Here is a 12043-nt window from a genome sequence, read left to right on the forward strand (position 1 = left end):
CCACCCGATCCCTCTGGGTCTTCCCAGTGCCCCAGGCCCGAGCACTTGTCTCATGCATCCTGCCTGGGCTGGTGATCTGTTTCACCCTAGATAATACACATGTTTTGATGCTGTTCTCTCAAAACATCCCACCCTCACCTTCTCCCACAGAGTCCAAAATTCTGTTCTGTACATCTGTGTCTCTTTTTCTGTTTTGCATATAGGGTTATCGTTACCATCTTTCTAAATTCCATATATATGCGTTAGTATACTGTATTGGTCTTTATCTTTCTGGCTTACTTCACTCTGTATAATGGGCTCCAGTTTCACCCATCTCATTAGAACTGATTCAAATGAATTCTTTTTAATGGCTGAGTAATATTCCATGATGTATATGTACCACAGTTTCCTTATCCATTAGTCTGCTGTTGGGCATCTAGGTTTCTTCCATGTCCTGGCTATTATAAACAGTGCTACGATGAACATTGGGGTGCATGTGTCTCACACAGGCAGAAACACACGCCCGTGTGTGTGTGTGTGTCTATGTATATGTGTGTCTGTGTGTGTGTGTGTGTGTGGAAGGTGGATTCTTAACCACTTGGACCACCAGGGAAGTCCCCCGGTCTGTTTTCTTAGAGAGTGAGATCCTAGCTAGCAGCATTCCATTCACTTCATGGCAGTAGTCTGAATTACAATTTCACTCAGCTATGATTAGGTATCATCAGTGGCATCCACAGATGTTCTAAGCCTCTTGATTCATTGACAGCCCTTTAGTATTATCTGTACTTTGTGTTATTATAATGTTGCTTCACGCAGGTGAGTCTTTTCTCACAGTTTAAGTTGCAGATTACAAAAACCAACTCAGGCAAGCTCAAGCAACGGGGGAGTTTACAATAGAATTACAGGTGGGACCAGGAAAAGGTAAGCCTCAGAGAAAACAGGAATCTGGGCATCTATGGTCAAGATCAGAGAGTAGAACCTGGGCCTCCATCCTAGTGGATAGGGAAGATAGATCTCAAAGAGTAATAATAATCCAACATTAATTGAATATTTACCACGTGCCAGGCACTGTTCTAAATTCTACATATATTAACTCATTCAGTCCTAAGAATAACCCTATGAGGACATTCTTGTTGTAATAGTTGTTGAGTTGCTAAGTCGTGCCAGATTCTTTTGCAACCCTATGGACTGTAGCCCACCAGGCTCCTCTGTCCATGGGATTTCCCAGGCAAGAATACTGGATTGGGTTGCCATTTCCTTCTCCAGGGGATCTTCCTGACCCAGGGATTGAACCCACATCTCCTGCATTGGCAGGCAGATTCTTTACCACTGAGCCACCAGGAAAGCCTCTAGAAGAGTATTATCCTCAGATGAGAACCACTGGGATAAACAGACACCCACAAAGTTGTCTACTTCTCTATTTTGGAGGCTTCTTAAAACTAATAGCCATGTGCTTTCTTCTTCTCTTTCTTCAGGATCTGGCCTAAAGGTACCCAGAGCTCTTACTCCAGTTCTTCGTCCCCAGAATTTAGCTGGGCATCCAATCTTACCAACCTGGGATGATAGAAATGAAAATACGAGTCATACATGGTAATTTCCCTTCCAACAAGCTTTCACAAATGTACAACAATCTTCACAGTTTAGGAACTAGTAATTCTTATTATGAAAAAAAAGGTGCCATAGTTAATATTTTTTTAAGTTTACAAGGGAAAAGTACCTATAATCCTAACACCCTGCATAAGTACTCTCAGTTTTGCATTTTACTTCCATTCCCTGTTTATACCTGCTCTTACAGTGTACACAGATACAGGCAAAGTGTCTACCATCTGGGTTCTGCTATTTTCACTTAACACTTAGAAATGTTTTCCATATTGTTATATGGTTTTCATAATGAATGATCTTTTCAAAGTCTACATAGTATTCCATTGCACAGATCTACTTTAATTTTAAATGCTCTCCCAAGTGTTAAATGTTTAGCTAATTTCCATGTTTATTGATTTTGGGTTTCTTGCTTTATCAGGAATGCTGCAATACATATGTTTATATACATAACTCTGATTCTGCTTTAATTATTCAAATAATTTCCAGACACTATTGAGTCAATGAGTGTGGATATCTTCATGGCTCTTGGCACACACTTTCATATCACTCTCCCAGAGATAGGTACCAATTTACAATGTTTCCTGGCAGTCTATACATGTCCCAATTTTACTACAACTTCACCAGCATTGAGGATTTTCATTAAAAAAAAAATCCATCCATATATATATAAAATGGCTTAAATTTGCAAGTCTGTGATTTCATGCATTTTCCTAGTACTATTTATTATTTGGATTCCTCCTTACATTAATAAATAATACATAGTGTCTAGAAAGGAAATTATTATCATCATTTTACACATCAAAATCCCATCCAGAGGACTTCCCAGTGGTTAAGAATCTGCCTGCCAATGCAGGGGACATGGGTTTGATCTCTGACCCAGGGAAGATTCCACATGCCACTGGGCAACTAAGCCCACACATCACAACTGCTGAAGCCACACACATGCTGTGCAGCAAGAGAAGCCCCCACAATGAGAAGCCCTCATACCACAGCTAGAGAAAGCCCATGTGCAGCAAGGAAGACCCAGCATGGACAAAAATTAAGTAATTAATTTAAAAAAAACCCACCCAGAGAAGTTAGGGAAAGTTGTCCGAGTTCACAGAGTCGGTCAAATTAGAAGGAACATTTCTGATCTACCTAGTCCAGTGCTCCCTGTGCCCCACCCCACAGCTCAGCCTGCCTTAGGCTCAGTGCCGAGATCAGGAGCAAAGGAGGGGCTGGTTCAAAAGACCTCTCTCTGAGGTCTGTAGTTAACTCCCCTCTGACTCCAAGGTTTCAGCCTGGGTCTTTTTTTTTTTTTTTTTCCCATTTATTTTTATTAGTTGGAGGCTAATTACTTTACATCATTGCAGTGGTTTTTGTCATGCATTGAAATGAATTAGCCATGGATTTACATGTATTCCCCATCCCAGTCCCCCCTCCCACCTCCCTCTCCACCCGATCCCTCTGGGTCTTCCCAGTGCACCAGGCCCGAGCACTTGTCTCATGCATCCAACCTGGGCTAGTGATCTGTTTTCAACACCTAGAGTAAATGTACCATCTGTTGGATGCGTAGTTCTCGTATGAATAATCCCACCACGTCGGCACTGTTCTAAGTCTACATAGTCTCTTCTAAATACACCTTGAGGCATTCTTGTTTATGTGTTTTGCATAAGGTTCATCATTTGAACCCATCTTTCTCAAGCTTCCTATAGTATGGGTTTAGAGTATACTGGTAATGGTCCTATTTCTTCTCGGGATCTTCCTACCTTTGACCTCTGCATTGGGCAGTTTTCCATCTCATTAGAAAGCTTCAAATGAATATTTTAATGGACTGAGAACCATGGGTATATAGACACCACAAAGCTTCTCATCATTCTCATTGAGGGCTTCTAACTGTGCTTCATTCTCTGCTTTTCAGGTCGGGCCAAAGGTACACTGGAGTCACTAGTTCTTTCAGATCTGGTTTTCCCGGGTGATAGAAGTGAAATGCGGTCATATGGAATTTTTCCAAGCTTTACTTAAAAATCTTCACAAACTGTATTTTCATAGGTCCCTGTAATAATTTTTGCAATTTCACCAAGGGAAGAGTTCCCTTTATCCTACACCCTCATAGTATTGTTTTGCATTTTACTTTCTGTTTATCACCATCCTGACAGTGCAAATCAAAAGTGTACTACCATTGGGTTTTGATTTTCACTTTCACTAGAATGTTATGTGTTGATCATCGTTTTCAATGATGATTTTGTTAGCCATTCCGTATTACTTCTTGATTAAATGTCTGTTTAGTTCTTTGTCCCATTTTATTGATTGGGTTTTTCTTTTCTGGAGTTGGCTGCGATAGTTTATTCTTTGTATGTTTTTTGAAAAATTTAATACTTTGAGTCTGTTGGTCTTCATGGTTTGCCCATTATATTCATCCCCCAAAGAGCTGGTCTTTACAATGTCCGCATTAAAATGTCCCAATTTTCAAAAAGCATTGAGGTTTTCATTAGTCCCATTTGTTTAAATTTGCAGCTTTTATTTCTAAAATTTGGATGTAACATTAATAAAGTAAAAAAAAGTGCTAGATGGAGAATATATACATAGCAAATAAAACACACAAGGACTTATTTAAAATCTGCCTACAACGGCAATCTCTCCAGCGATTCAACATCCAGGACAACTAATGCACCATCAAATCAAACACAATGGGCACAAAGAACCCAAACTGACAGCTCTCCAAGGAGAAACCGGATGTGGCAAAAACACAGGGACAAAAATGTAAATATATTATAAGAACATGCCAAATAGGAAATTCCGACAAGAGCGGTACATTAAGACACTGCCAGTCCAGTGCTCCTTGCCCACAAGCTACAAGCATAAATGCTGTGCAGAGGTCGTGGAGAAAAGGGGAAAGCCTCTCTCAGTGTTGTTAATGCCCCTCGACTCCAAGGCAGCCATGGATTAATCATTGTTGGAGAATTCTTTACAAAGCTGGTTGAAATGAGAATTAGCCATATCATGTACCCCATCCCTTCTAGCCCTCTCACCAGGAACCAGTTCTGACAGGAGCACTTTTTAGCACCCAAGGGTTGATCGCACCTGATTTATAATGTGATGTGATCATGAACACCTAGCTGCCCTCACAGATGAATGACAAGCTGTTCTATACATCATGGAATCTTTTCTGCCTGTTATAACATTAAATTCAATTTGAATAGTTCTTATTTTGGTATCGTGAAATGGGCCCAGTTTATACATAGAACTGTAATCAGAATTAATAATGAGACCATTACAGTGTATATTACACATTTCATCATTCGTTTGTGATGGTATCGATTACCCATTCTGCTATAAAAAAAAGAGACTGCGATGTAAATTGACAGATCTTTTAGATGGTCTCTGTGGGATGCCCAGAGGTGGGATTTTCAATGCAGTACAGCTTCGAAACCACATGTTATTCCTAATGGTGTATAATTGATTCACCACCCAGGTTGAGGTCACTTATCAATGCCCCAGTTAGCTTGTAGACTTGGGATAGCACCACTGAGGGATTGGTGTTGTGGTGAGGGAAGGTGATGGGGACCGGTGTTAATTGGAATGACTTTTGGAAATCGATTGGCTCAATTCTAATTTGATGGACATAAATTAATCCTTGCAGTTGCTTGTTTGTATAGTAATCTAGCTTCTTAAACCTTGTTATAGTTTAAATGGTGCAAAAAGCATTAAATTATATAATATTTTATTTCTAAAATTCTGGGATGTGGGTAATAGAGGATCCTGCTGTGATTTATGTTGGAGAGTGTTTTGCCTATGTTCTCCTCTAGGAGTTTTATAGTTTCTGGTCTTACATTTAGATCTTTAATCCATTTTGAGTTTATTTTTGTGTATGGTGTTAGAAAGTGTTCTAGTTTCATTCTTTTACAGGTGGTTGACCAGTTTTCCCAGCACCACTTGTTAAAGAGGTTGTCTTTTTTCCATTGTATATCCTTGCCTCCTTTGTCGAAGATAAGGTGACCATAGGTTCGTGGATTTATCTCTGTCAGCCCGGGTCTTAAGAGGTACGTGGAAGCAGCCCCCAGAAAGGATGCCTGCTTCTGGGTCTCCTACCTTGCCTCTTCTGTACAAGGTCCTATGGTATTTCTTTTTTTTCTTTACTTTAAAAAAAAAATTTTGGGGGGGGCTCTGCGGGGTCTTTGTTGCCGCACGTGGACTTTTTCTAGTTGCGGCAAACGGGGGTACTCTCGTGGCAGTACCGTGGGCTTCTCATTTCAGTGGCTTCTCTTGTTGCAGAGCACGGGCTCTAGGGCACTCAGGCTTCAGTACTTGCAGAGTACTAGAGTGTGGGCTCAGTAGTTCGGCTGCACAGGCTGAGTTGCCCTGCGGAATGTGGAATCTTCTTCCTGGACCAGGGATCCGGCCTGTGTCCCCTGCAGGCAGGGAATCTGCAGGCAGATTCTCAGCCACTGGACCATCAGAGAAGTCCCAGGTCCTGCAGTATTTCACCTCTGATAAATTCCTGAGGGTAGTGATTCCCAGACCTGGCTGCTTCCCAGGATCCCTTGGGAAAACCCTTTCCACTTCCCACGCACATATAGCTGATCTGTGGAGTCAGAATCTTCAGGGTCTGAGGTCTGAGGGTCTACAGTTTTTTAACCCCCTCTAGATAATTATGGGGCTTACCTAGGTTTAGAACCCATTGTGTCAGGGCCCATAATCCCAGGAGTGCTTGTTAAAAACTCAGAATCCTGGCTTGCCTTGGGCCTGCTGTAGAGCCATGGATTTTGCATTCCAACAAGCATGCTGTCCACAGACCATACAAAGGGGACCTCTGGGGACTGGGAAAGGGCATCTACAGCCACCACTTTCCAATTTAATAAAAATGTAGACGAACCTCAATTGGAAATGGCTCTTCCTTCTTCCCAGAGGAACCAGCTAGTTTTCCTATAAATCCAATTTGCTCATCTAGCTCCAAAGCATTAGCGTAAAAGCACTGGAAAGTGAAGGAAAAGGAGAACAGCAATCATGCCCAAGAGAAAAACCTCTCTTCCAAGCAAAGGGGGGGCTGCGGTGGACAGCGTGGCAGGTGGTGTTTATCTGCAATCATGAGCTATTCACCCAACTCCCAAACCGCCTGTAAGATGCAAATTGTCCACCAGCAACATCCCTTAGCCATTCATCTTGTGAACTGATGGCAGTCACCTTCTTTTTCCCTTTCCCAAATCAAACTCCTAAAAAGCCAGCAAAGCCTGGAAGCCACACAAAGGCAATGCTTCCTGTGTCACAGAGCAGGACATCACCCCAGCCCCTGGAGTTGGGTTTATTTCCTTGGACAAAAATCACAAAGATGTTCTCCTTTTATTGGAGGTGGGGAGAGATGATATTTAACTTCAGACTTGTAGCAGTCTTCCTGTCTCACTCTCCACCAAACACTTACTTGAGAGCAGGAATCTGGGGTCCCAACCCAGACCAAGTCATTTGTTTTTCAAAGAGTTTTTACTACAGCTCATCACTTACCAAAAACCAACAGCTTTGGACTTCCCTGGTGGTCCAGTGGTTAAGAATCTGCCTGCCAATGCAGGGGGCACGGGTTTGATCCCTGCTCAGGGAAGATCCCACATGCCGTGGGGCAACTAAGCTCGTTCGCCACAATCACTGAAGCCTGTGCCCTAGAGCCCATGCTCCACAACAAGAGAAGTCAAAGCAATGAGAAGCCCGCATACCGCAACTAGAGAATAGTCCCCCTCGCCAAAAGTAGAGAAAGCCTGCACGCAGCAATGGAGACCCAGCACAGCCAAAAATATAAGCAGATAAATTTTTTTTTTTTAAATACTTACAGCCTTGAACACAAAGGACAGGTTAAAAACCCCAATGAATCTGCAAATTTTGGTTTTGAAGTAGCCAAAAAAAAAAAAAAACAAAGAAAAGAAAATTAAATTAAACCCCTCGGGATTATGATCATGGCCAAAAAAAAAAAAAACTTTAAAACATCTGTCAAATTGACAAAGATTTAAGAGAATTTTAATACCCAATTGTGCAAGAAGTGAGTAGCATTCTCTTCTACTGTACTTCCTAGAGGGCAACTGGGCAAAAATTAGGCAAATCCCATGCCCCAACAATCACAGTTCTAGGAATCTATCCCAAGGAAGAAATCCAGGGTACACAGATATTACTTACAGTGATATCTGTAATATTGAAACATTGAAATGATTTAATGTTCAAGGGTAAGAGAATAAAAATTGTAGATATACAGTGGGAACCTAGTAAGCTCTTTAAAAATGATGCTATATAGAACAGGAGTCAGAAAACCACACCCACAGGCCAAACGGACCTCTCTCTTGCTTTTGTAAATAAAGTTTTATTGGAACACAGCCATGCTCATTGTCTTTGTGCCCTCAACAATTGCTTTCATGCTATATGATGGCAGTAAGTTCCAACAGACCTTATGACTTACAGAGGGTGAAATATTTACCATCTTAATCCTTATGGAGAAACTTTGCCAACCTCTGCTATAGAAGAATATTTACAATGTTTTTGATATATTGCTAAATGAAAATTTAAAAAATCAGGCTACCACATGATACCATTTTTGTTATGCATAGGTATAAGATTGAAATAAATTCAAATAATAATAATTCTGTCTAGGTGGTGGGATCATAGGTGGTCAGATATGTCTATATATTTCTGAGAGGCTCTTTGTGTTTTTCAGGTCCATACTGAATATGTATTATTTCTATAATTAATAAGAGGGAAGAGGAAAAAATAAAAGTGGGACTTGCCATCTTCTACTCTCTGCTCTTAACATCCATTCCAACCCCCAGCTTCATCCCAACCCTCCTCCAAGGCACCTCCTTGCCCCCATCCCCACCCTAATCATGTCTTCCTTTGCAAAATCTCTGCTCAGTTGAAAAAAGGAGAGGATACTTTTTGTTCCAGGCAAGGCCCACATCATCATTTGCACCTGGGGACAAGGAGGGGCAGGAAGGAGAAGAAACAGAGTTTTGTTTTGTTTTGTTTTTTTAAACTGGTTTTGCCTCTGACCTAAAAATACAAGCCTTAGTAACATCAGGGCTCTAACTTATTAACATAGTAACATTTAGTAACCTTCAGGGCTCTAGCTTATTCTCCAAACCAAGAATTCCTCAGTGCTGCCATAGTCTAGGACATGGGTAGGGGCTTGTGCTGAGGCTGAAAGCCTGAGTACTGACCTGCATTACGACATCAAAAGAGACCTTCATGTACCCACTCAGCAAACTGCCCACAAACACTTATTGGCACGAAACATAGCCCTACCTTAAAAACTGCAAAGACAAGTTTGAAACTTTAAAATAGTCATAATAACTCTTTTTTTCCCCTATGCCATCCTGCACAGTATGCAGGATCTTAGTTCCCCAACCAGAGATGGAACCTGGGTCCACTGCAGTGAAAGCACTGAGTCCTAATTACTGGACACCAAGGATTTTTTTTTTTTTTAATAAAGCACCTCCTCATTATATTTGTTTTTATTTTATTCATTTTTGGTTCCACCAGGTTTCCGTAGCTACGCACTGGCTTTCTCTAGTTGCAGTGTGTGGCTTCTCACTGTACTTGCTGAACACGAGCTCTAGAGTGGCTCAGTAGATGTGGTACACCAGCTTAATTGCCCTGAGGCATGTGAGCTCTTCCCGGACCAGGGACCTGTGTCCCCTGCATTGGCCAGCAGATTCTTAACCACCGGACCACCAGGGAAGTCCCTCAATAACCTCTTAATTATAAACTCTTACACTTGCACAGAACATTATAGTTGTCGAATCTCTTTTACATACTTAGGTCATTTTATTTCTCCATACTCAATGTATCAACAGTCAGATGTTATTAAGCACCACCTCTGCACATGGCCCCTTGGGAAATAAGAAAAAATATAAATGTACTACAGAGGTCCTCAATCACATTGCAAATCAAAATCACCTGGGGAGCTTAAAAAAAAAAAAAAAAAAACAGATGTCAGAACTTCCAGGGGTGCAGCCTGGGAATCTGATTTTTAAAGCTCCCCCAGGGAGCTCTCCCACATGCAAGACAATAAGGCCAAATGATTTCAGTAGGTGGTTCTGGAATTTAGCTGCACACTCAAATCACCTGGAGGGTCTAAAACTCCCAGTGCCCCCAGTCTGGCACCCAGACCGATTCAATCAGAATGCCCCTGGGTGGACTCTGCCATGAGTATTTTCTAAAATTCACCAGGAAACCCAAGGTGCAGCCAAGTTTGAGAACCACTGAACTGAAGGAATTCAGAGGTGATAAGAGGGCAGGATAGAGTGACCAAAGAATGTTTCTGCAGGAGATGGGAACCAAGCCATGGCTTTGAGAACGAGCAGAAAAGAAAGGAATTTGAGGGTGGAGGACAGCATAAGCAAATATTTGGCTCAGACCAAAGATTCATGATGAGAAATAAGGCCAGGAGCTTAGGGTGGGGACAGGTCTTGAGGGGTCAAGAGGGCCAAGTAAGGGGTTTGAGTTATACCTAAGAGAGAGTCATAGAAGATCTTAAGCAAGGAAGTGACTGATCTAAAATTTGGGGGAAGATAAATCTGGGAGTAAGTACATAGAGATCAGCTGGAGTCAGGGGGACTGGATAAGAGATTATGAAAGATTTTCTGAAGCCTTAGAGGGTAACAGAGACACACATTCTCTCCTACTGCTGGAATGTGCATAAATTGTTACAACTTTTCTGGAAGGCAGGGCAGCCCCAGCCTTTAGGGTACCTTTGTGAGGATTGGGACGAGATGCCCCCACCTCCAAGGAGACACAACCCCCTGCCATAGTGCATGGCGGAGCTGAAGCTGGATTTTTGGTCCTGGCTTGCTCCCCTTGACACACACCCTCACGTGCAACAAACAACCCTCACAACTGTCTACAGCAGCTCTGATAGAGGACACGTTCACAAAGCTGCAAGACTGTACATAACCACCTCAGCTATAGGTCACTAAATGTGGAGCCTTTAGGGATTGCTCCTACGTCAGGGCAGCAAGTTCACCATAGAAGGACATGTATGCTAGAAGTGCCCAAGGCAGCATTGAGGGTTCTGACAGAACTTGGACCAGGGAAGGATGCATCAGTGACAAGCATAGGGTATCTATGATCCGGTAGATATTTCCTCTTCTGCCTTGATTCAGAACCCTGGTTTTGTCACACAGCAATGTACCCAGCATTAAGGATGACTCAGGATTCATCTAAGTCATTCCTTGTCATTGCTATTCCTTTTGACAGCAACTGTTCCAAGGAAGCATCTTAAAGTCCTGTCTACCAATAATAAGAGGACTTGCCTTCCTCCAAAATAGAGGTACATGAAGTAAGTTCTTGGCCTTGTTTCCTGTTTGGAAGGCGGTTGTATGAGGATGTGATGATGTTGGAGTTGTGACAGTTATCTTGCAATCATGAAGAATGTCAGAGATTCTCAGAGCTTCTGAGCCAAGAGAATCTCAGAGATTCTGACTCAGTGCCAAATTCGACAAGTTCCCAGTTCGAATCGGACCTTGCTGAGCTGCTTAACTAATTCTCAAAACTTCATGTTTTGTGAAATAACTAAATGCCTTTACAATTTAAGTCACAATTCTTTAGGTATTGTATTAGTTGCAACTGAACACATCTGAACATTTACAAATTAACTTATCCAACAAAAATTTAATGATCTCCTACATGACTGGTGCTAAGTTATGTCTGACCCTTTTTTAACCCCACAGATTGTAGCCTGCCAGGCTCTTCTGTTCAAGGGATTTCCCAGGCAAGAGTACTTGAGTGGGTTGCCATTTCCTTATCCGGGAGATCTTCCTGACCCAGGGATCGAACCCGTCTCCTGCATTGACAGGCGGATCTTTTACCACTAAGCCACCAGGGAAGCCTGCTCCTATTTGATACTAGAGATTTAAAGATAGTTAAAATTCCAGCCCTCTGGGAGTATAAATTATAGAGAAGACAGAGGGTTAAAACAAATAAACCCACGTGACAAGTGCTCTAGTAGAGGTGTGAATAAATTATTGCAGGATGACAGGAGGCAAAATGACTTCCTTTGAGAACAAGAGGGTACTTATTTATTTTTATTTATTTTTGAATGTGTTTTTGGCCAGGCCGCAGGGCTCGTGGGACTTAGTTCCCCAACCAGGGATCAAACCTGGGCTCTCAGTAGTGAAAGTGCAGAGTCCTAACCACTGGACCACCAGGGAATTCCCTGAGAGGATATTTGGATGGGATTTTGTTTTAGACATGAGGTTTGAGGGATATCTAGATGAAGATGTCTATAATGCTGCAGGCAGGTCTGAATTAAATATATATATTTGGGAGGCATTAGCAGAGGGTTGGTAGTTGAAGTCATGGGAGATGTTAGAATCTCCCTACCTGTGGATCAGCGATAATATCAGCAGTTTAAAAATGAGAATAGCAGGCCCAGGCTAAGACTCATGCATTTGCTGGTTTAACTATATCAAAGCTCCAGGGCAGCATCTTATGATTGAACCTGTTGGTCTTC

The 12043-nt window shown here is 42.0% G+C and overlaps 1 non-coding gene across 1 annotated transcript; it reads right to left on the reverse strand.

The window, feature by feature from the left end:
• Window positions 1–11668: 11668 nt before the first annotated feature.
• On the reverse strand, window positions 11669–11741 carry TRNAE-UUC (transfer RNA glutamic acid (anticodon UUC)). The gene has a single exon. It is a non-coding gene; the product is annotated as a tRNA-Glu (tRNA).
• Between the last annotated feature and the right edge of the window lie 302 nt (window positions 11742–12043).

Source organism: Odocoileus virginianus, chromosome 17 (assembly GCF_023699985.2).
Source record: "Odocoileus virginianus isolate 20LAN1187 ecotype Illinois chromosome 17, Ovbor_1.2, whole genome shotgun sequence".
Taxonomy (NCBI): domain Eukaryota; kingdom Metazoa; phylum Chordata; class Mammalia; order Artiodactyla; family Cervidae; genus Odocoileus; species Odocoileus virginianus.